The sequence below is a fragment of the Sceloporus occidentalis genome, unplaced genomic scaffold, assembly GCF_023333645.1.
Source record: "Sceloporus occidentalis isolate IW3139 unplaced genomic scaffold, rSceOcc1.0.p SCAF_109, whole genome shotgun sequence".
Classification (NCBI taxonomy): domain Eukaryota; kingdom Metazoa; phylum Chordata; class Lepidosauria; order Squamata; family Phrynosomatidae; genus Sceloporus; species Sceloporus occidentalis.
This window is the reverse complement of record NW_028317089.1, coordinates 2,729,906-2,752,489: the sequence shown is the minus strand read 5'-3', so window position 1 is coordinate 2,752,489 and position 22,584 is coordinate 2,729,906. Positions and strand designations below refer to the sequence as shown.

General features: G+C 45.0%; 1 pseudogene; it reads right to left on the bottom strand.

Moving 5' to 3' along the window:
• The window catches only part of LOC149283204 (serine/threonine-protein kinase MRCK beta-like), a 36,076-nt pseudogene extending 13,709 nt beyond the window's left edge, over positions 1 to 22,367 (bottom strand).
• Positions 22,368 to 22,584: the final 217 nt, after the last annotated feature.

The following is a 22,584-nucleotide window of genomic DNA, read 5'->3' as shown; positions in this document are numbered from 1 at the left end:
GTCGGGCATTTCCATCCTCATAATAATCAAAGACGTTTAAAAACAAACATTATACAACGTCAATCGTAATCAACTTGACTCCGACCGGCCACGCCAGAATTTACAGGCGAGGACGGGTATCCGCTTATAAACGGAAGCTCCAGAACGCGAGACGTACCACTGAATGATTTCAGCGATCTGGGCTTCCCAGTGCGCGACGGATTCCTTTTTGGCCGTCAGATCTTGCAGCTCGTCTTCCAACTGTCTGTTTTGCGAGCGCAATTTATCCACGAAAGAAGAGAGCTTGGGAGAAAACAAAAATGTGTATTTTTAATTTATGCAAATATCAGTCAAATGATCACAGTAAACATAAGACTCACAGATGTCTTTATATAAAGTTTTTTCTACGACAGATGTCTAATTGTTACATGCCACTAAACCTACAGATTTCAGTATAGTAATTCTTTAGCACAGGTGGCTTCTGTCCCAACCATCGTGTCCATTACCTGTGACATTCCAGCCATCAGGTTTTTTTTGACAATAGCATTAAAACAGGTCCTATCTAAATAAATTTGGACTTTTTCCAATACCAAGGGACCAACGTTCTGGAACAATAACCATACCTTTTCCGATTCTGTAGAAAGTTTCTTATTCTCTTCGAAAATAATGCCCCTCTCTCGCTCATATTTTTCTTTTACCGTTCCCACGGCTTCCTCCAGCTCACTTTGCCTGGGACAGAAGGAAAGACAGACTCGGTAATCGTCCGTAGACAGGGCGAAGGATCCTTTAGGAGGGCGAAGGATCCTGTAGGAGGTCGAACGCAACTCACCTTTCTCTCCTCGTCTTCTCCAGTTTATCTTTCAGTATGAGAATCTCTTTCTGCAGGGCGAGCTGTTGGCCCTCAGAGTCATGGATTCCCTTTTTTAGGTTTTTGATCTCTAAGGAGTGAGATGTATCCCTCCTCAACAGCTCCTCTTCGAAGTACAAGATTTTTTTCTCTAGCTCGGACTTCATCTTAGACAGTTCCTGCTGGTGCTCCAACGTGACCCCGGGGGTACGTCCTCCTTGCTTTACCTATGGGGTTGGGGGACAAAAGAGGGGGCATCTAAGACTGTGCAACAGTGTCCTGGAACATCTGCCCTACGTACACATCCTATGACCTATAGATATTCATCTTTCACGGGCTTCTGTAGATGGTGGATAAGGCAGGTGGGCTGTCTGGGAACAAGAAAAGTTCCTCAAACAGATGATCATCTTCCAAAGCCTTAACCCGAGAGAAACGGATCAAGGGCTGCTCTTTGCAAATTCAGAAACCTGGATCTGCTTTCGCGATTCATTTGATCTCGCAGAGAAGGCAGTCGGTGTCACGCAGTAAAAAGGAGCTCGGCATTCTAACCTTGAGAGCTTCCAGTTCTCTTTCCAACTGCTTGGAGAAGTTTTCACTATGTTCACGCAGCTTCCGTTCCTTCGAAGCCTCGGCAGCGGCATCTTCAAGCTGAGTTTCCAACTGTTGTGAGACAATACATATAAGATTAAAATTATGCACCCAAAAAAATTGGGGGGGGGGGGTTATTTTGCATCCCTCAGAGTATCACAGAAAAAAAGAAGTCAGTTTCTGCACCAAAATCTGTTAATATCGCACACGGAAACGTAGCTATTCCGCGATCTCACCTCCTTTCTGGCTTTCTCGGATTTCCGAATGTCCTGGCGCATGGAGTCGATTTTCTGTGTGACTACTTCCAGTTCTTCCTCTTTGTCCCGTAGCTGGCGGGACAGCTTCTGTTTTTGGGAGCGGAGCTCGGCCATCCTTTCGTTGAGCTCGGAAAACTCCTGCAGGGCGAGCTTTCTCTGCTGGTGGGCGTCCTTCAGCTCCTTGGTCTGCGACTTCAATCTCTCCTGAGCGTCGGCCAGTTGCTTTAACAGAAGGAAGACAAATCATGTCCACAAGTATTTATTTTACATGTTACAGGGTCTTTATGCACTTGTGTACTGGTTAGCCCATTTGGACGAGACACAAAAGTACTGCATTACAGGCATTTTACATTTTAACTCCACTTCCCCCAACCCTCTTTACTTTCTCTCTTCAAACACAGTATTTTCAGGTCTAATCTGGTTTAGGAGATCTGCCCCCAATGTCACGCTTCTCTCGAGTGGGTTTATAAAAAAGGGGGTAATGCTATAATGCACTAGTCACCCAAAAAAAAAAAGGCATAAACAGCTAAACACGCGCTATATTTAAAACCTCGGCAGGTATGTGGGTTAAAGGTTTTGTAACGAGGCCAAAGGAGATATGAAACACTCGCTATTCTGCGCAACGCTGAGATAATACAAGGAAATAACTGGACACAATGTACCGAGAGTAGAGACAACCCCGTATAACCACGAGGTGCGGCCAACATACGCAGAAGTCAGCCTATGATAAACGGCCGATTATCCAGAACAAAGCAGAAATCGGTTTGCTGGCCGGCTCTGGAGGTATTGAGAAAGTGGAAATGCCTGCTAGGGTCCAAATGATGGACCTCTGCAAGAATAAACCAGTTTCTGATGGCTCGTTGCCCCTTACAAGCGAGTCTGATTAACCAGTTACATGCTGTCAATGTTTGCAATAGAATGCAGAATAGTCCAATCGTGTGAATAATTAAACACAGAATCAATTTCTTTATTTGAAGTTCATCCTGGGAACTGTATACATGATCTGAAGCACAAAGTGATGTCATCAGCAGGTCTGCTTACATCACTAGGAGCTTCGGCGACTACAACTCCCGCTACTACAATACTGGTCATTATCATGACTTAAGAACGTTACTTAGTAGAACGGATGTCCCTTCATAATCTCCGATCGACACCTTACGTGTTTGGCATAAATCCTGTCTGGGTGACATACCTTATGAAGGTCATCCCTTTCTTGCTTTAAGGTTCTAAGCTGCTTCTCGAGTCCTTTCATTTTGATTGTAGAATCATCAAGCTGTTGTCGGAGAGCAACCGCATCCTCGAGCTGCCTCTCCAGCCGGCTTGAATCTAAAATAAGATGTAATCAAAATGTGAATATCCAAGAAAAACGTCCAGTAACACATTAAATGCTTCAACGTTTCAAAACAAATTTCCATTTAGAAGCATACAAGCGGAAAGAAAGAGAAAAAAGTTAACCCGCTTACCAATGCATTTCGTTCTGGAACACTACAAAAACTTAGCCCACAACTGGGGGAAACCAGTGTTTAGAACAAATCGGTGATATTTCAGCCAAAAAAAGAACATACCTGATAACTTGTTTTTTAAACGTTCAATTTCCTCATTCAGCTTTCTGATCTCCTTCTCCCTGTTTAGGGTCCCGGTTGATCGAGACGAACCTTGAAGAGACTGAACCGCTTGTGTGGATTCTGTGGAAATAAAAAATGTAATCAGACCGCAGCCTGTGTTTTTATTCACGCCGTTGTGAAGATCGCAGCTCCGCTAACCTTGAAGCTTTCGGTTGAGTTCCAGTTTCTCCTGCTCAAGGCGCCGAATCCTTCGCTCATAGGCATCGATCTGCAGGCTGTTCTCCACCCCTCGCTGCACGTCCTCGTCTTTGGTCACAGCGTTAGAATGAATGAAATCTCTCAAAGAGCCTCGGTCCGAAAAACAGCTGGAGAAAAAAAAAAAATAAAGGGTTCCACCATTAGAAAAATATGTATGCTGTATTGTCCCGATTATAGACCGCACTTTCACCCTAATTTAAATATTTAAATATCAGGGGTGGGGCCTATAATTGAGGTTAAGAGATGTGCAGAAACGCTTCTCTTTCTCCGCGATTCTGTCTGCAATATTCTGGCTTCTTGGCGTTCTCTTGAAAATGGGCAGGGCCGCGCCATGCCCCACATTGGCAGCCCCTCCCCTGTTTCTCTATTCGGGGGGGGGGGTGCCCGGAGGCTCCGCCCTCTCGCGGAAGCACTCCAGGAGGCGGATACCAGGGAGAAGCGAATGAAGCCAGAATAAGAAGGCAAGAGAAGAAGAAGCAGTGCTGCTGGAGAAGGAGACAGAGACGCGGGAGCTGGAAGACGGTAAGGAGGCCTTGAAAGAGAGTAAGCGTGGGACCATGATTAAGAGTGAGAAAATACTGTTTTATCCTTCTACTGTGTATTTTTTTCTTAACCAAATTCTCTCTAAAGTAGCACCAAACTATAGGGGAGCAGCCTATAATCAGCACAATACGGTTTTGCTCACAGTTGCAGATTAGTTATTTATGCATCCGATCCAAGATTCTAAGTCTTTCCGGGGTTATCAAGGGGTTCATCTTCTTACAGAAGGAAGCATTTTAGACAACTCATTTTTAAATCCTACATTCTATTAACACTTTAATGTTACACGGTACAGACATATGCCTGAAAACCCTATTGCGGTGTCCACCAGTCCATGCCCTGCACCCATTCACTTTAAAAGAAGTCATAAATGATTCCAGAGAAGCCGTTAAAAAGTTACGTGTACGCGCAAGCAGCGAAATGATCACATCTACAAGAGTTTAGCTTGTAAAAATGTTTCCACGGAAGCGCATGCATTAGATCTTTCTAAAGAAGGGAGATGACAGCTTACTTCCTAGAAGGCAGGACACAGATCTTCTAAATTAATAGCAACAAAGGATCCTGCAAAGGTGGTGGTGACCCATGTCACCTTTCAAGAATGGAAAATAAACCACGGCGTAGCCAGGGATGCTGCCGGGGCAATGCCAGCTCCTTGGGCAGGAGTTTGTAGGACAGTCAGGGCCAATGCTGGCAAGTGTCTTCCGTGTAAGGGACTGAGCTGGCCCTGTGTGATGTATAATTTACTAGGAGACTGGAGAAATCCCATTGATTTAACTATACATTATACACGGCTGGCCAAGTTCCTTGTGCAGCAGGCGTGAGGAGAGGGAGTTGAGAGCACAACTGCAATGACTCCTAAAGACTCAAGTCCTTTAACAATAGAGTCCCTAATCTGTGCTGCATATCAGAACTGGGATATATTATTCAAAAAAACAAATATGGGTGATTTAGGCTTTATTCTATCAAAAAAAACATCCACGTCATCACACTTCCCACAAACTGTGTGTAAGCCGCTGTCAAGAAGGCCAGGCTTACCTGTCGGTGGTGTAGGTGAATCCTACAAAAGGTAAGTGGAATCCTGAAAAGCCGCTGTGAGTACTGTGGGGCACCATTTCCTGAGCAAAAAAACAGAACGTGAAAACAAACAAGATTCTAAAGGATCCACACAATGATTATAAACACAAACAAAAAGTCAAAGTCTTACAGGATTCCTAAGAACGTCATCGTCGACATCAAAATTTGACGTGTCGGACGGACTGCTGACATCGGGAATGTACGGAGCCTCCATGTTCCTGATGTTTTCCCAATCGATTCCCTCGAAAAAACGGGTGCGTTTTAAAATCGCCTATCCCGTTCTGCCCAAGTCTGCGCTCGCGGCTACAGATCAGCCGCTGGATGAGATCCTTGGCGTATTCGGAAATGTCCCCAAGATGAGAGGGGAACTGAAATCTTTCCTAAATGAAACACAAAACATTATATGCTAGTTAAATAAAAACTTATCCTAGTTTCATTCTTTCTATAAACACAAATAGTAAGGCTCAGAACAAAAAAATTCTGGGGGGAAAGAAACAAAAAACGTAAATAAATTCTGACAATATTGTGCAAAATCTAAAATTATATTAAAAGCCATTGCGCAACACTCCTGGCACTAAGGACACGTAGAAATCATTAAATGTTGTTATTTCCTGTTATTTAATTCAGACTCTAATATAATTTAATAATCGTTTTATAAAAACACTGCTGGCTCCAGATATATAAAAAAAAAAGTAAAATAAAAAAAAAAATAAAAAAAATTATTATATATATATATATATATATATACATACATATATATATGCACACACACACACACATATACACAAATTTTGTGTACTTTTGTTGAAAAATGGATGGACGCAGCATTGACGCCTATCATTAGAAGAGCAAACCACGCCATGTTCAGCTATTATCATGGGAGTTAAAGACGTCACTGACCTCAATGTTATTTTAACCTCATAAAAACGCATTAAGGTGTTATTCTACAGCAATAAGGAAAATTGTTTATTTTTTTTAACACATTCCATTTATTGAATAAGGCAAAAAGTGTTTGTTTTTATAGAACGGTTACGCTCTGTCCCAGAACTAAATTTAGTTTTGCAGCTTCTAGCCTTATTATCTTTAAATGCCAAAAGCCGTCTTTATTCATGTTAACCTCGGGCCGCCGTGCACATATTCTCCAGACCAAATTAATTATGGCCTTTTATAGGGCTGGTAGGTTAAAAGGTTTTGTTGCCATAGCGGCAGAGAAGCATGAGAGAAACGGAAGTTCGGAGCCCTTTGATTCATGGGGGTCCCCCGACGTTTTCAGACGTTAGTGCAAATTAATGAAAATAGGTAATTTCATTAAAATTGAATTCTGTATGAATGCAAATTCGTAAGTCTACCTTAAACCTATTTGTTAGAGTGGAATGGGTTAAATCCTATATCTCAAACCCTGCTACAGAGGACCCTTGGATTTTAAGCGTCTAGGTCTACAAGCACAGGCTCAAAAACACTTCAAAATCCACTTGTGGTCATGCGCAGAAAGATGCTCTGCCAATTAGTTGCCTAATGGATATGGTTTATCAAAGCAGCCAAAACCGTCCGACATACTTCATGATTCATGATCTTTCCGTAGGTCTCCACGAGAGACTCTGCGTAGAACGGGGTTTCTCCATATAACATTTCATACATGCAGACCCCCAGGGACCACCAATCGCACTCGGGGCCGTATTTGCCCATTCCATCCTCCATGGCTTGCAGGATCTCGGGGGAGATATAGTCAGGTGTCCCAACCGCGACCGATGATTGTACCTGGAAGGAAATGTAATCGTTGAATATTAATGTACCTTATCAGCGAAATGATAAAACCTATGATCATAAAACAAAAAAAAATAATAAAAAACTTCAGAAGTCCGGTCATTAGCACATCCTTCCTTCACAAAGCTCATAACAGCAAACATTCTTCAGTAAAATGTATATACACTACTGTTCAAAAATTTGGGGTCAGTTTGAAATGTCCTTGTTTTTGAAAGAAAAGCAAATTGTGACCATGAAAACATGAAATGGATCAGAAATCCAGCGCAGACGGGGTTAATGTTGGAAATGACTATTGTAGCTATAGACGGCTGATTTTTTATGGAATTTCTTCATAGGCGTACAGAGGCCCTTTATCACTCCCATCACTCCTGTGTTCCAATGGCCCTTTATCACTCCCATGTTCCAAGGGCCTGTTATCACTCCCATCACTCCCGTGTTCCAAGGGCCCGTTATCACTCCCGTGTTCCAAGGGCCCGTTATCACTCCCATCACTCCCGTGTTCCAAGGGCCCGTTATCACTCCCATCACTCCCGTGTTCCAAGGGCCCGTTATCACTCCCATCACTCCCGTGTTCCAAGGGCCCGTTATCACTCCCATCACTCCCGTGTTCCAAGGGCCCTTTATCACTCCCATCACTCCCGTGTTCCAAGGGCCCTTTATCACTCCCATCACTCCCGTGTTCCAATGGCCCGTTATCACTCCCATGTTCCAAGGGCCCGTTATCACTCCCATCACTCCCGTGTTCCAATGGCCCTTTATCACTCCCATCACTCCTGTGTTCCAATGGGCCTTTATCACTCCCATCACTCCTGTGTTCCAAGGGCCCTTTATCACTCCCATGTTCCAAGAGCCTTTTATCACTCCCATCACTCCCGTGTTCCAAGGGCCCATTATCACTCCCATCACTCCCATGTTCCAAGGGCCCGTTATCACTCCCATCACTCCCGTGTTCCAAGGGCCCGTTCTCACAACCATCACTCCCGTGTTCCAAGGGCCCGTTATCACTCCCATCACTCCCGTGTTCCAAGGGCCCGTTATCACTCCCATCACTCCTGTGTTCCAATGGCACGTTGTGTTCGCTGATCCAAGTTTAATTGTAAAAAGCTAATTGATCGTCAGAAAACCCTTTTGTAATGATGTTCCAGCCACAAATGTCCTTGTTTTCCATGAAAACAGCCGAGTGACCACAAACTTGCGAACGTCAGTTTATAGAAACTGGTGTATTTATACTACGTCCAAAGAAATCGAAAAGCATCGTCTTCCGAGTAATCCTACTATAAATACCTAAACTGCACAAAGTGCGAAGCATTTACATAGAGTCAGTACTTACAGTTCCATCATCGTTCATCTTTAGACACGAGCCAAAGTCTGCTAGGCGGATGTGTCCGTTCATGTCTAGGAGGACGTTATCAGGCTTTATATCTCTGCAGAGGAAAAAACACGCGATGATCACGTGTAACACAAACAATTAACGTCACGCCGTACGGAGCCGACCCAACATGCTATAGAAATAAGGGTACGCGCATTTACGGCTGCCGGTCTTTTGCTCGTGCAAAAAGGATCAACTGTATGGTTATATGAACATGCGCATTATACGCCACCGTCCTTACTAAAACCAAAAGGGAGTTCAATGCCGTTGCTCAGATTTCATGGGAAGACCACCTCGGGATGATCAATGTGTCCCAAATCTCTCCTACCCATATGATGACATTTAAAGGGAAACCCAAGATTATTTTTTTTATTGCGCAAGTCCATAGTGGAAGGACTGCTGAGGCTAAACTGGAGTCCATAGGGATTAAGTTCTCGGTCTGCATGCAGTATGGATAATAAATAAGACTTTAAAAGCGGGACAGTTCCTTTATGTCGGTAGTAAACTAACTGGCTTAAACCAAAGAAACAGAAATCAGATCATTAACCCCGTTGTCCTTAAACCTATCACAATGTCTTGTGAGCCCGTACATGTAAGTCGTGAAGGGGTTAAGGCGGAAGCCCTGAACTGAAAAGGTTTTTTTAAACCTGCCGATTAAAAGGGAAACAGGGGAGACTATATTACGGCGTTAGGAACAAACGACGAGTTTTCCTGCTTGAGGAGTGGGGTTTGAAGGGTTACTGAATAGCCCCACCGCGTCGAGCTACGAAGGGGCAGACTATTTCGCAAGAGTTTCGCAACCGGTGCGAGGCCCGGGTCTCGAGCGTCTAGTAACATTCTTTAGGTTATCAACTAGTTTGTTTTAAGATCTCTTAAGCCTGACAAAAGCTAACAGGAGAATTGTCACAAGAAGCTATCCCCGTGGAAGTAGACAAAAAAAACTAAAACTGTGTTGGTTAACCCCTTAAGTGCCAGGAGTAAGGAATACATGGCACCGGGTGGGTTTCATGGCACAATCTGCAACTCATAAAACAGTCCGTGGGCAAACTACCCCCCCCCCCCCCCATCAGACGGTGCAACCTGGGGGTTACGGCGGCTGGATGGAGGTGACTGGGCAATAAGACAACGAGATGGGGCATTGCTGGCTTCAGGCTTGTTTATTGATGGATAATGACCCCAGGTGACCTTTTAAACCTCTCTGTGTTATGGAACTGAATAAATCCCTGGCTCTTTCTTCTACTAAGCAAAGCAGATCTGCACATTGTAGGGGTACACGTCCGGACTCGTAACGACCGAAGGTTTACAGATTTAAATCCTCGGGCTTCTTTATAGGACAGGGCGATTGCAGGGATCTCCGCAGGGGGGAATGTCGTCTTCCGGCTCACCTGTGCACGTAATGCAGCTGATGAATGGAATGGATGGCCAGCACCATCTCGGCGAGGTAAAATTTAGCCATGTCTTCAGGTAGACGGTCTTCAAATTTACTGAGAAGCGTCAGCAAGTCCCCCCCTACGTAGTAATCCATCACTAGGTACTGCGCCAAAAAAAAAAAAAACAGAAGAGAAAACGGGGTTAAATTGTCTGTTCGGGCAACAAAAAATAAAAGGCAGAAATGGGGCTTAAACCGCGTGCTTTATGGGTTTTTTGTTTTGTTTATTAATTCAACCGATTTGAAAAAAATATTAAAAAGATTAACCCCTTAATGACAAAGCCCGTAACATGTACGGGCTCAAAATGCATCGTTTTCAATGGGTTTAGGGACTGCCCATTGTCCTTAAGGGGTTAAAAGAAAGGGCATTTGTGGCAAACAAGTCCTCTACCTATTCTTTCCCCGGTCAAACCAAGCCCGTCGGAACAAGCTTCTACCGACGAGGAGGAATAAATAGGGTGGGTAAATTAATTGCGTAGATTAGAATTAGAATCTCGCGTTAGAGCGCCACGTAATGTGCGTTTTTAAGTATATCACACAATAAAATCTGAAACGCGGCGATAGAGTGATTTAGTTAATCGAACCCCAAAGTGAAGGATTTGAGAACTACCCCCCGGACCTGAGGGATGGTTTAACGTCAAAGTGAATAAGGTCGCGCTTACCAGATAATTCTCGTCCTGAAAGGCGTAGTGTAACGTGGTAATCCACTGGCAGTCGCCGTTTACCAACACGTTTCGCTCTTCTCGAAAACATGCTGTCTGGGTGGGTGGAAGCAGAGGCAATCAAAATCAGAGGATAATAACCCGGAAAATCCAGTAAGGGTCGGGGGCCTGCCTTTAAACATTTGGCTTGGTTTTATCCTCAAAACATTAGGGTCGTAGGGCTGGAAGGGTTCGTACGAGTCTCGTTCTCATTATCGATGTACAGTATCGGTTAAAGGGTTAATGACCCACGACGGAACAGAGCCTGCCCCGCATACACGCAGCCACGGGGGCCGTCGTCATCGCCAACTCAAGGCCAGACAGGCAAGCGACGTATGCCCGGAAGGGTCGACAGAAACTGGGTCACCGCTTTCTAAGACGCGCGCCCCAAGGCGTGGGAGGCGAGGTGCGGATCCGAGCGAGAGGCGATACTTACTTCTGCTCTCTTAAGCATTTCCCATTTGTTCAGGATCTTCATCGCGTATATACGCTCCGTGCTTTTCATCCGAACCACCGCCACCTACGGAAACGAGGACGGAAACGTGAAGCACCTTCTCCTGTCTAAAGAGGGTTAAAGGGAACCTCCATGATCCAATCTTGGCGGTGTAACGGATACTACTACTGCGTTCGGCAGAATGAATGATGAAAAAGCATACAGGTATATTGGCCAACGAGGAAAAGAACGTTAAGTCACCCAAACTCGTGGAGGCTCAGAGGGTCTTATTAACCGAAACCCACCGGCTCCTGGAAAGACAATGGACCCGGCATGTTTGGAAAGACGAGGAAGGCAGACGCAGCGAGGATTCGGGCGCCGTCTGCCAATGCAGCCCTTAGCGGCTCTAAACCATCACACCTGGTTAACGGGTACTTGTCTCTCTTTCCTTTTACACATTAAGAAAGATGCTGAAGATGTAGGGGTCATTTATATGTCCAGGCACAACGTTTCAGGGGGACCCTGCCTGACGGGAGCCCCGGTTGCCCTCTAAGTCATTTTAAAGAGTGGCAAAGAGGTGAAGCCCCCAGCAGGACAAGTCATTCGCGTGATCTCAATTATACCCAACCAAATAATAATAAAAGACACGGCTATCAAATAACTGAGACAGTCTGCTTGGTGGTGATCTGTCCACGCCGGCACCCCCGCTTACCTCTCCAAACGCCCCTCTTCCGATAACCTTTATGATTTCAAAGTCCTCGCGGTGAAGCTGCATCCCTTTCAGCGTGTGCGTGAACGGTTTGGCTGCGGACAGGAAAACAGACATATCAGAGAGGCGCATGCGCGTCGTATAACACGGTCCTTTTCCGCTGCCTGACCCCACCGCGCTCCATCCCTTCATCATCATCGTCTAGAAGCAGGGAAACGTCCATCCGACGCACCCCAAGACGTCAATATCACCCAAAAGGAAGATACCAGATTACAATGGAACACCATGGAAGGTTTACCCCAAGTCAAGGGAGGCAATGCAGTGCTAAATACCCCCCCACCCCCCGCTTAACTAATAGGGCAGAAACACAAAACGGGCATTTTTTTTTTATTAAAAAGATCTCTTTGACAGAAATCACCATCATCATTAGAATACGGAGGGATTTTCTATAGCACCCCACGCAGCCAATAAAGGAGGTAATTAAGTTTATTGTATTCACGGGAAAATGTTTTGAAAACAGAAAACCACAATATTTTAAAGAGATGTTTGTAATTAAAGGTGTACGTTCACAAATAAAACCGGACATGTTTATGGAATATTTAAATCGATGATACACGAGGCGGAGAAAGAATGCCGCGGTGCGCCGTAACGGCAGCCGCTCTAACTTGGGACATTCGTCTCATTCTTTGGAAGGAGGGTTTAGAGTCAACTTATTTTAAAAGAAAGACAAACGCAAAACCAACCCGCAAACGTCCCAAAGCGGCCGTTACAAGCGCTACGGGGGCTGAGCATTTATTATACTTCTCCACCTGACCACTTAACGCAGAGAACTTCTCGCACGAGCGTCCCTTGTATTACTCTCCAAAAGTTTGGGGTCACCTACAAACTTTCCTGCTTTTCAAAGAAAAGCAGATTTTTATTTTTTTTCCCCATTAAGATAACATGAAATGGATGAGAAACCCAGCACAGACGGGGTTAATGTTGTAAATGATTATTGTAGCTGGAAATGGCTGATTTTCAATGGAATCTCTTCATAGGCGTACAGAGGCCCTTTATCACTCCCATCACTCCCGTGTTCCAAGGGCCCGTTATCACTCCCATCACTCCTGTGCTCCAATGGCCCTTTATCACTCCCAGCACTCCTGTGTCCCAATGGCCCTTTATCACTCCCAGCACTCCTGTGTCCCAATGGCCCTTTATCACTCCCATCACTCCTGTGTGCCAATGGCCCTTTATCACTCCCATCACACCTGTGTGCCAATGGCACGTTGTGTTCGCTGATCCAAGGTTAAGTTTAAAAGTCAAATTGATGATTAGAAAACCCTTTTATGATTACGTTACAGCCGGAAATGTCCTTGTTTTCCATGGAAACAGCGAAGTGACCCCAAACTTTTGAACAGTAATGTAACATATGTATATACACACACACCTATTGTATAAATATATATACCGGGACCGGGAACTTGTTTCCATGACAATAAGGAACACTAAAATATAGAAAGGAAGCGAAAGTGAGCGGATAAACCGGTGCAGGCTCTGGAATTATCCAAAGGGCATCTCAAAAAAGTAAGCGTGTGCGATGGTTCACTCTGTAACGCTCGCTATAGGTGCTGCGTCTCGTATAACGATGGAATCCGAGCACGCATCGCCGCGCTGGTAATCGCCCCGCGGTGCGGGCGTGGAGGAGCCGCCTGGTCATTCTGCTCTTTAAAAGTCGACAGATGACGCGCAGGCGTGCGGCACACCCAGCCGCGGCACGCAGCGGCACAAAACAACCGGGGCGAAGTCCCATTGTCTGAGCGCGTGACAAATGTGTCTGAAAGAATGCCAAGGTGATCCTTCCCCGAACAAAACACGCAGAGAACGGCATCCGTGTGCGAGCAAAACCCCCGCACGGCCAACACGCTTCCCCTGCGCCGTCAGACGCCAACGCTGGCGGGATTTATAGGGAGAAGGGAGGATAATCGGAGAGTCCTCACGGGAAAGCGAGGGGACGGCCGCAGCAAGTCCAGGAACGCGCAACAGCCTTTCATTCTTTAATCTAATCAGGTGCCGATGTAAGGAAGTTTTACTTTACTGAAATGGGTGGTAGATAAGTGGAACAGAAGCCCAGCAGAAGTGGTAGAGACTAATATATATGGGAATGGGATAGGTATATATGGTCCTGAATCTAAGATGAGACCAACAACTGATTAGGTTTTTAGTCGTTACAGCAGGAAAAACGGGCAACTAGATGTTTATTCCTGCTGTTTTTGGAGAGAGACAAAAAAAAAAAAACTTTGTCCATTAAAATAAATGGATCAGAAATCCAGCGCAGACGGGGTTAATGTCTGTAAATGACTATTGTAGCTGGAAACTATTTTTAATGGAATCTCTTCATAGGCGTACAGAGGCCCTTTATCACTCCCATCACTCCTGTGTCCCAATGGCCCTTTACCACTCCCATCACTCCTGTGTGCCAATGGCCCTTTATCACTCCCATCACTCCTGTGTTCCAATGGCCCTTTATCACTCCCATCACTCCTGTGTTCCAATGGCCCTTTATCACTCCCTTCACTCCTGTGTCCCAGTGGCCCTTTATCACTCCCATCACTCCTGTGTCCCAATGGCCCTTTATCACTCCCATGTCCCAATGGCCCTTTATCACTCCCATGTCCCAATGGCCCTTTATCACTCCCATCACTCGTGTCCCAATGGCCCTTTATAACTCCTGGGTTCCAATGGCATAAGTTTAAAAGTTTAATTGATGATTAGAAGCCATGAAAACAGCTGAGTGACCCCAAACTTTTGAAGGGTAGTGGGTAAATACAAAGGATTAGGGGGTAGGAAGGATTAGGGGTCCTCGTATCTCCTCCAGTAACTACGATGGACACGGTGACTTCCTGGAAACACTCGCCCGCATCCTGTTTGCTTCCTTGGCTGCAGCTGCACGCAGAACGTTCTGTTTCCTCCCTTTCCTGGTCATTCTGCCGTAACGCAGATCCATAGATCAGATATTTCCTCTGCCCGGCCGCACATCCCATCTACACCGCCCGGCACAGAGACCCTTCTTAGAGAGCTAGATCTCCATCGGCCTCTCCCTACTCACGCAAAGGGACTTCTACTGGGGCATAGCACATATTTATTTAGCGCCATCATATTCCGTAGCGCTGTACAATGGGCAGACAGGACATAACAAGCGGAATATAACATCATTTGACTTACAGAAACCCTGCCCTGCTCAAAAGAGCTTACAATCTAGAGGTCGAGCACAGAACACTCAGAGTTTATTTAGCTCGACAGGAGCTGCCGGGAAAGGTTTTGTGGCCCTCTATGTAAGTCTCTGCACCATTAGGAACGCCGGCGTGATGCGGCCCCCCGGACGTAGCCTCGGATAAGCCACGCGGATATGACAAGGTTGACAACCGTCACTAAAATGATAAAAGAATTGTATGAGGAACCTTGCAGAGTAAATCACAATTATTCACTCGGCTGTCCCCGGCCCCCTCCCGGCTGTCGCTACGCATCCGCTCCCGTCGGAGAGTGGCCTATCTGGCCAAGACACGTGGCCCCCGGTGGGCCGAGTATCTGGGAACAACAACAACAACAACTCGCTTTAATATGCCAAGCTCAACGCACCACTAGGCTCTTCCTTTATTCTTAAGAAAACAATTAAAGCGAACATTAACCCCTTAAGGGAATGATTGTACAAATTTTTACGGATTTTACCCATCGTACAGCTCTACGGAATTTGATGGCGCTATATAAAACAATAAATAATAATTAATCGGCTCCGGACGGTCGCTTCCTCCTGCGTTTCTGGACCCCCCCCCCCCCGAGGTCTCCTAAACCGAGGCGGAACACGACGAGCGCGGGCGGCTATCTCCAGCTTCCAGAAGACGCTTCCTCGTCCTCGTCGATAACGTATTTGAAGCCGCTGAGCGCTCTGATGGAATTAACCGAAAGCCATTAGGACTTGAAGACCGTGGAGCGAGCGTCACCCCCCCATAGCCATTAAAAGTCTAAGTAGCTTCTAATTGACCATGTGATCCGAGAACGGCCCCTGGGCACCAAAGAGCTTAGAGAGGCAGGAAAGTCCAACTTCGAGGAGGACTCATTAAGGGGAAAATTCCTCCTTTTCTTAAGTATCTACACTTTGGGACCTAAGTGATTATTCGTCGGACGGATTTGTAGCATCGCTTCCAAGGAGAATCTTAACGCCTGGTTTTTTTTTTTTTAGGGTTGATTTTTGGTGTTTTTCACCATTTTTTTTTTTTGGGGATGATAATCAGATAAACATCATTTGGATGGAAACCATTACAGGAGTGCGTTTCTTGTAAAAGCTCTCTGCCGGAGGACCGTAAAACCTTTTTTGATTTGTTGCAGGCAGGGTTGGCCGACAGCTGGCGCGAATATAATGGATGAATCCTCTCGGCGAGCGGGAAGCGCGGACAACGGGACCATCGACCCGCCTGGCAGATGTCCGAGGGAGGATCTCTACCTCTAGAAAGGAGACCTGATACATTTTTAATGCTCTGTGTCTCCCTTTAACCTCTCCGTCCCGCGGGCCACCGGGGCTCCATCTGGTCGCGAGGCGGTTAAGCACATTTTACCAGGAAGTATGTCGGACAGGAAAAAGGAAGCAATCACTTTGGTGGCAGCAAACGGTTGACATTCATTGTTTAACAGGGCACGGCGGGGAGCTCCGTATTACGTGTCCTTGGATAAGGTCTCCAGCGAACTCGTGGGTCTAGTTAGATTTCTATGGAATCGTAAAAAAGAAGGAAATCTGGGAGGATAAGAACCTCAATTTTCTCCACGACTTCCATTCTTGGCAGCTTAGAAGTTTCTGTATCCCTTCCTTCCAAACATTGGTTCCTTTCCCTTTTTATCCCTCGTTATCCGGCATTCTCTCTCCTCCGCTATTTCCTTTGCGCTGGGAAAACATTGTTATTATACGGCTTGATGAGGTACCAAAAAAAACAGACTCGGGGAAAACGCCATCCTCTGGGTCTCCCCATTGGCTCTATAGAACTTTCCTCCTTCGAAAGTCATTAACCAAACATTTTGATCTATAGATGGAAACGGGGAAGAAACTCTTAAAAAGCCACTTTAGATCTACAGAAAACAAAAGGATTTTTTACAACATGTAGTCCCTTTACAAAAAAAAATGTTATTAAATATATAAAAACTATTTAAAAAAAAGAGCTTTCAATCACTTTTAGAACAATCTGCTCGCTGGAAACCTAAAACTGTTCTATGATCTATAGTGTGTTATCTAATGCAACCCCCCCCCCCTTCATGTACATCCCGCCGCAGGCACCCAGCCATAAAACCATCCCCACCGGAACAATAAAGAAATATTTTTACCTGTCGGCCTTATGATAAATCACCACACGCATTTAATACCGTTTATAAGACATGAGATATGGTAACTAGATTAGATTGTAAGCTCTTTGGAGCAGGGCCCTCCTCACCTTTTGTTTCTGTAAATCAAAATTGTTATGGGATGAACTACCTGTCAAGTCCTGTTTATCCATTGTACCGCCCTGCGGAATATGAAGGTGCCTTCTAAATCATTTGTACAACCCCCCCCCCCCGCTTTAAATGATTATCTTATCTCACAGCGGACAACCCTGCTTGAACACAGGTGACCCGATGTATGATTTCTAAGTACTATTAGGCCAGGGCTTCCTTCTGGGCTGGTTTAAGGATGGTTACAAGGGTCTGGGTTCATATATATATATATATATATATATATATATATATATAATATATAATATATATATATATATATATATCCCCAAGTGTTATTTATTGCTTTGCATAGCTCCATCATATTCCGCGGCGCTGTACAATGAATAAACAGGACATAACGAGTAGCAGATCACAGGAAGTTGGACTTATACGGCTAATAACGTGCAAAACTATGCATTATACCATTAAAAAATATATATATATAATTATTTACAATGAGGTTACAACTAATCTTACAGAAAAATGCAATTTCCAAGTTGATTTAAAAATACTAATAAAAAAAATATATGGATCATTTTATCAAACAGTACGGTGTAAATTGCCATAATATGCAATAAAAAACAAAAATATTTTTCCAGCCATTTCATTTAAACTTTAAGCTGGAAACCACAATACACTGCATTAAAATGTGAATTTATAATAAGGGCATCATATTAGTGTAGATATTACGCCGTTTGTAAGCATTGAACTAATTATATATATATATATATATATATATATATATATATATATATATATATATATATATATATATATATATATATATATATAATATATAAAATTCCCAGATGGTTTCAATGAGTCTTTTGATCTTTTCATTTAACCAATTTCAGAGAAAAGAAAAAAGAAAAAGAAAAAAAAAAAAAGTGAAAGTAGTGGGCTCACGGAATCAATATCCGCATATCTTCTATGCCGTTTATTATATTTACAGTCGTATAATGCGGTGGAATTAGCTTCTGGAGAGCCAGGTGTCATAAATAACGTAGGTTGTGCAGCTTTAGAGGCTTTGGGGGGGGGGTTAGTAAATGGTTTGTGAATGTGTTCTTTAGCTTACGCAAGCGTCGTCCGACTATGGAGCGCAGCAAAACCCAACGCAAGTTTGTCCCCTCGCAGGCTTCCTGATTATCTACGAGAACTCAATGTATGAAATAAGGGCATCTGCGTGACCTTAAACAATGGCGAGAGCCATGCTTAGAATGCATTAGCCTTATTAAATATTAACGAGTCCATTTCCACCGAACGAAAACGCACGGGCATTTACCGGCCCCCGTAATCTCCATGCCGTTCGCATTACGGTCGTTCACTTATTCATGCTTTACCCCCCGCGGAGAGACTGAAGACGTTCCCCTATAGATTCTATACGTTTATTCCACGGTCTCCTGTTCCGCGTCGCGCGACTTTAATATGAATTTAAATATTCCCAAGTGTGCATAAAAGTATAATTCCCCCACGCGCTCCTCTCAGGATATTCATCGCAAATATTTACTAGATCGTATGATATCGCCCTAGGCCAAGGCAGTGCACCCCTAGCCACCCGCGCCGTCTACAGGGTGCAGAGATACGACATAGAGACGATCTGCGTCTTACGCTGTCACAGCCTCCTCAGTGCAAGTGGGCCGTTTGGGGACTAACAATGGGGATAAACGGGTAGAATGCTAAGGGGAGGGCAGAAAGCACCCCCATTTATTCCAATGGGAGCCACATTACTGGCTGCTTCAACCAGCGGCAGGAATCCTTAGACCACAGAGGAGGGCGGCAGATGCAGAGCTGCAGCTTCTACCGCAGGAAAGCGCCTTTTGGGGGGGGAGAAGAAGAATGCATATTAAAGTCCTTTAAGTCATTTAATATGCATTTTCCTTCAGTAAACCGTCCCTTTAGTCTGCTCAACTTTTATTATTAATGATCTATTGAGTTAAAGACAAACACGCTTTGAACTGCAAGAAAAGTTCTTCGCTTTACGGGAGGCTTTTAAGATGCCACTTAAAGGAAGCTTTTTAAAAAGTATTTAAACGGGAACGGTTATATCATAATTTGTGAACGCCTTCCTATTCACAGGCAGATAAGGGTCTGAGCAGCCAACCCCCCCCCCGGCCGCTTAGTCTTATTCTTAGCCATATAAACAGGAAACAAAATTTCCTGCCTCTCGCAGAGACGATTCCAGTGGATTTTGTAGAAAAGGCCATCCCAACGGTTACTGCACTAAATGATTAGCAGCGGCAAGGCCTGAACACACAGATAATAAAGCAGGATTATGTAGGTTTCACTACCGCATTGGATACATTGAACAAAAGAATAATATTTATATATACCATATTATCATAATATTTTTATATATCATAAGGATATATAATATCAGAATATATTATATATATATATATATATATATATATATATATATATATATAATATCAGGATATATAATATCGGAATATATTCTATATATATATATATATATAATATCGGAATATATTATATCAGAATGTATTATATTGTAATTGTATATATAATATCAGGATATAATATCAGAATGTAATATATATACAATATATTCTGATATTATAATATCATATCAGTATATATCATAATATCATATATCAAATATTCTGCCACTTCTGTGTTATCGGAATCATTCTGATAACGGTGCTGTTCAACCTTAATTGCACCCTGTAATTCGTTAAGCAAATACACTTATTTCCTCTGCGTGATCTCAAAACAGAAACCTTTGTGGGTTTCTATGGCAACAACCTGTCAGCAGCCTGCTTTTATGTCACATGACAATTACCTGTTCCCAGCAAAAAGAAAGTTATGATGGAGACAAGTTTGAGGAAGGTTTTTGGGTTTTTTTTCTAAAGATACGTTTCGATACAAAAACGCTGAAGCCAGGAGAAGCGGGAAGCTGCAGCGGCAAGCGCTGCATTCAAAGCTCCGGCTTCCTGTCATATTTTATGGAAGCAGCTGTCATATATATATATACAGCCACGGATTTTATCCGGCGTACACGCATTCCAGAAACACGGAGGACGATATCCAGAAACAGGGCGGACGGGAAGCGTCCGCGGAGTAGTCCATGCAAGAGCACAGCTGCGCTCGGCAGTCCTGATTTACCGGATCCAGCTCGGAGCCGCGTATTACGCCGATACCGTTCAGAGCGTCACGCCGCAAATCATACGCGCTTTAATGTATAGACAGCCGAGCGTCCCCCTGTAAATGGACACCGGTCCCACTTGGCAAATTCTCCCACCATGCATTTGCCTTGGTGCCCACCTCGGCTTGCAGGTAATGTGTTTGGCCACACAAAACCTATGCGCACGCGTGCTAAGCTCAAGGGAGGTCTCGATAGACCGCCGGCCGCCGAGGTTGTAGAGCCATAAGAATATCGGGCGCAAGACAAAAGGGCAAAAGCGCATGGGGGGGAATTCTGTACACTCCCTCGTTCATTTGCAAGTGGGACATCAGGCCAATTTAAAGGGACCTCTCAGACATGATTCGCATTAACGTGCATTCGACGGCTGGAGCGTCCCTTTAACAAAATAATGAAACCGTTAGAAGGGATCGCAGCGAGAGGCGCGACCTCTGGCCATTTACACGATTGTCAGAGCAATGGCCAACATATCTGGCGCCAGGGCTTAAGGAAACACGGCCAAGGGGTATCCATTAACACAAAGGAGACGGCCTCACGATGGCCGAACCAAATGTTTACATCCATCTAGTAAGTTCAATCACTCCTTTGCTGGAATCTGCCACTCAGCTGAGACGGGAAGGTTTGCCCCTGCTGCGCCCCGTCATCAGTCTGTTTATTCAGCTGTATGCGTCTGTCGGCTGTTTATCTAGCCACGCTTCACGTGTGCGATCGCCACCAAAGAAAGGAACGTACCGCGTCACTTCAACATCGGGACTGCACAATAAAGCCCGAGTGTACAGGCAGGACTGCGTTCTACCTGGGAATTCCATATCTGGTTCCAAACACAACAGCTAGAAGTTATCGTCACACCCAAAGCGAGAAACCACAACGCAATCCGTGCAACCTCCGCAGAGGGGGAACCAGCCGGGAACAGAGCCGATGGCGAGATATCAGGCGCTACCCGCCTCCTACGTCCGGCCCGGCCCTGATATTAATGCAAAATACCAATTATATGTATATATAGGTATACATACACAGTATATGCAATCATGTGATCATATCCGCTGTCACATGTGATCTCTCTCTCCATAATGGAACGTCTGTGATCACAATAAGCATAGGAACGAAAGAAAATGATTATTCATGCAGGACAGGAGATTCCATTTAAAAGCTGAAACCGGAAAACATTAAAGACGTTTAGAAATAACCATTATTTTGATTGCATATATTATTAAATAGACTAAAATGATTCTTCACCACGGAGTCCCGACAGCAAACGTAGGAAGCCGGAGAAGTTCTCGGCAAGTAGCTGTAAAACTTTAAGACGTTATTAAGAAGCGAAGACTACATCAGGGTAGATTTCACAGAGGAGGGGGGGTTTATGACAAAGTATGCATTAAACGACGGATACTTTATTAAGGCTATAAAGCTTCAAAAGCCATGCAACAACATGGAAAGGGAGCCACCGATGATCTATCTCGATATTCTCGTTTAGAATCATACTGTTCCTGCCAGTCTAGTAGCCACGCCAGAGCCATCATGTGTTGGCATAACTATCCTAGGCCATTTCCTCCTTTACAAGCCCCTGGCCAGCTTGCGTGACTCCACCCTAACAGCCTGATGGCCTCTGAGATAATTATTCGGCACAATCGGCAGAAGCCTCCCAGCCAGACCCAGGGTACAAGAGTTTAACCCTATCTGTACACGATGACCTAGGTGCCTAAAGATACCGGAACACTTACCGGCCACAAAGGCATCCTCAACCCACTGGCCACCATAGCTCGGTGTAATCACAGGACCCTGTCTTAATTCCTAGATCAAGGATCATCCCTAAAGCCCCAGCTGCCCCTGATTAGGGTGACCACTGGCCACACTCTTGTCCTCAGCTTTGCTCAGGGCTCTATCGTTGGCATTAGCCACAGAGGAGAGGTATGCAGCAGGGGTTGTGGTGCCCATAGGCATCAATGACTGTCACAAGCCTTGTCACTCCCATCACGTTTAGCCAGCCAGCACCCCCCACACACACTCCCTGCAAACTTACCCCACTCGAGGAACTCGCTGACATACTTGTCCCTGCGCAGCGTGGAGCTGTTGCACTCCGTGTACAGACAGATGAGCACATCCAGCAGGGTCTCCACACTCAGGGCCCCCTCATTCCTCTGGGGCCCATCCAGGAGCAGCTGCTCCAGCTTCTTCAGCCGCACCTTGGCCGACATCTTCAGGCGAGTAAAGCGCTAGATTAAAATAACACCAGGCAGCCGAGTAATCCTCCCGCACGGTATGGGGACCTCCGCGCGGTATAATGGCCTCTTATCCTGTGGGTGCGGCCGCCTCTCTCCTCAGGGATTATCCCGACATGTTAGGGGGCTCCAGACACCGTGTGGTTTCCAGGCCCCAGGGGGTCCATGAACCGAGCCGTGCCCCCCGACCCTG